Genomic DNA, 3,187 nt, shown 5'->3' on the forward strand with positions numbered 1-3,187 from the left:
GAGAGAGAGAGAGAGAGAGAGAGAGAGAGAGAGAGAGAGAGAGAGAGAGAGAGCGCAAATGACTGCTACCTACCATTACCGTGCATGCATCGCCGCGTGTTTAAGTGATGCGGTATTCAAATTAATGGTTTGTAAGTGCGGACGCGCGTAATGAAAACCAATGGCACGTGCCGGTCGCGGTGCAATTCTATTGTAATCCCGCGCGCCGCGTGCTGCTACAAAGCTTGCCCCGCGCAAGTGATATAGAAAATACTCGTCGGGGCTTTTGTTTTTCATAGTAATAGCGTATCCTACCTTCGACCGTTATAGAATTTTTTTCCCACCCCAAAAATACCGGCTAACAACGCGATTGTACGTTTCTGCGCCGTTCCAAAATAATACGGGATACAGTAACGACGATACAAACGGGGATAGGGTCATTCATCGTACGTCGAAATAAATCGAAATTGTACATAATCTTTTTTTTCGGGCGCAAGGCTTTATTTTCGAGTAGACAGATTCAGAAAATTGGAAAATTAATAATATTTTTTTGCGCGTTTCTTTTATTTCCCATGATTTTCAACAACCGCGTATAGAAATGTTACATTCCCCATTCTCTTTTAATTAATTTATTTTTTATTTATTTTTTTCGCGAGAAATTTCATTTTCTTTGCGATTTTATCATAATATAATGAAGTTTATATTCAACATATATTCATATAAAGTTTCAGATCAAACCGTAGTCGTCATATGAATTTAACAATGTATTATACATAAGTTGCGTATGAACACAAATGTTTTTCCGAGCTCAAAATATTGTGAGTCAGAATGTCAACATTCAGAAAATGTAACGCATTCATAACGTAAGGAAGAGTTGGAGGAAGATTCAAACTTTGTTTCGCTTCTGCATTCAGTACGCGTAATGTATCGCTTCGATTATTCGAAACAGACGCGCGCACACATTTCGAGGGATCGATTCTATCTGCTGTTTACGAGGAGTTGCGAGGAATTGTGTCGTTGTCACGTTTCTACGGCGCCAGGAAGCAAGGTCGAGTTTTAGCTCCAGTAATAACGTAATTAGTCCCGAGATAGACCTCATAGTTATCGATAATAGTGTCATTGTTCAGTAGGACGACACGTCTGTGTTAAATGAATATACATTGAAAAAAAATATTTGCGAATTTATTTATGTGAAGACAAAGGTATATTATGTAGAAATAAACTTTATTTTTATTTATTTTTATGTTTATTGGAGAAATAATTTTAATTTCATAGAAATAAACCCTATATTTCACAAATAAATTTGCAAATATTTTTTTCTCAGTATATTATTTGTTTACGTTCTCAGAAAAAAGAATATAGTGATGGCAACTGTACAAGAGACTATATGAATTTTAAATGTAAAATCAATTTAATAATTTAATAAACTATTTCGTAGTTCTTGCAACTGAAGCTGAATGGTCAGGAAAACTGTATAAAGAATTAAAGAACTATATATAATTCTCGTGATTCCATACAGCTTTAGTTGCAATAACAAAATTTATTAATTGTATACATTGATTCTATTTAAAATACATAAACTAATATATGTATAATTGTCATCTGTATAGTTGCCACCACTATGTATTTTTTTTTGAATGTATATTAAAAGCAAGAAACTATTTTTAAAAGATTGACTATTCCTATGTTTAAAACATTTTTAATACACGAGTAAATATATATATATATATATATATATATATATAATTTAAGTTATATATATATATAATTATATATAATTTAAGTTCTCGCTGTACGAATTTATCTTGACACGATAGAATATAACGTATTTCTTCTCATCATATATTTTTTCAAAAGTCGAATATTATTTAAAAATTTATTTTCGCCAAACTTTACCAGTTTAGTAATTACGCGAATACGTATACTAATTACGTGAGTCTCAGTTGATAAAAAGTAATAGTTTCTCGTGAGTTTCTAAGTGTAGCTTTCGTATTTTATTCTCTATTAAAGCTTTCTTATACGAACTTAAAAATTCTCGAGTCCGGCGCTGATTTACCAAGAAAAGACTAATTGGAGCCCCTATCGTTTGTGCCGAGAGCAATACAGGCAAATACTTTTCTGCAAGCTCATCGATATAGTCAAGTCAAAAAGAACGAAGCTTCATGGCGCAAGAACGCGTCTCGTTCTGCTGCCTCGTCGATATCATTAAAGCCAATAGCATTCCCCGTTCTATAGAATGGTCTCAGTGCAAGTTTCGAAAAATCGTAACAAGAATACAAGAGATAAATGGAAATCCGCCTTTGTCTCTTACGCGGATCCGAAATAAGAAGCACGATTGATGTTACGGTTTATCGTGGCTGCATAAGTATTCCGAGAACCACCAAAAGGATCGACTTTATGATATCTCCCGTCAGATTCGTCCGAATCTACCGTAAAATTCCAACTGGTCGAAAGCACATTTCACAATCGTTGTAGCGCGCAATTCTCAAACGTGACAATAAAACTGTACACTGAATGACTATGTACACATGTTTCATGTAGCTAGATATTTTGAGTGATTTAGAATCAACCTTTTGTCGACAATATTGAAACACCAATCATTTCTTGAATTGTGAGCAATTCACAGTTAAAACCATAAGTTTCCGAACTTTAATTTAAGAAAAATTCACCCGTGAAATTAATCAAGGAATTAATCGAGGGAATTAAGATTTTACTTATTTGCTTTTCATTTCAATATTTTATTCACACACTTCACAGCTTTCCAAAGTTGAAAAATTCATGAAAATATGAATAAAATATTGAAATGACGCGAATAAAATCTTATTCCCCTCGATTAATTCCTCGATTAATTCCACGTGTGAATTTCTCTGAAATTAAATTTTATTTTATTATTTTATTAGAGGTCTATGTGCGTGTAACATTTTACAAGTTATAGTAGAAATAATGCCTAAGTAAATTTTTATCAAGTAAAAATCGTTTTCAAATTAATTAAAAAAATGTAGTAGAGGAAAAGCACACGTGCGAATTTATAACCACCCTGTATATTCGTGGGAATCCAAGTGTACAAAGATTTCTAACCGCGTATTCGAATTGAAAAGTCGCCTGGAAACGCGAGACATATTTCGCAACTGCGAGTAGCGCAAACCAGTATCAGGTCCATATATATATATATATATATATATATATATATATATATATATATATATAT

The 3,187-nt window shown here is 32.9% G+C and overlaps 1 protein-coding gene and 1 long non-coding RNA gene across 2 annotated transcripts in view; one reads left to right on the plus strand and one right to left on the minus strand.

Annotated features, from left to right (window-relative positions):
- LOC116843969 overlaps window positions 1-3,187 on the plus strand; it is a 269,149-nt gene that overhangs the window by 116,707 nt on the left and 149,255 nt on the right. The gene's annotated exons all lie outside the window — the stretch shown is intronic.
- The window catches only part of LOC116843970, a 12,437-nt gene that overhangs the window by 7,842 nt on the left and 1,408 nt on the right, over window positions 1-3,187 (minus strand). The window lies entirely within an intron of this gene.

The sequence above is a fragment of the Odontomachus brunneus genome, unplaced genomic scaffold (assembly GCF_010583005.1).
Source record: "Odontomachus brunneus isolate Ranch 3 - 2012 unplaced genomic scaffold, Obru_v1 Obru_scaffold_037, whole genome shotgun sequence".
In the NCBI taxonomy this organism is placed as follows: Eukaryota; Metazoa; Arthropoda; class Insecta; order Hymenoptera; family Formicidae; genus Odontomachus; species Odontomachus brunneus.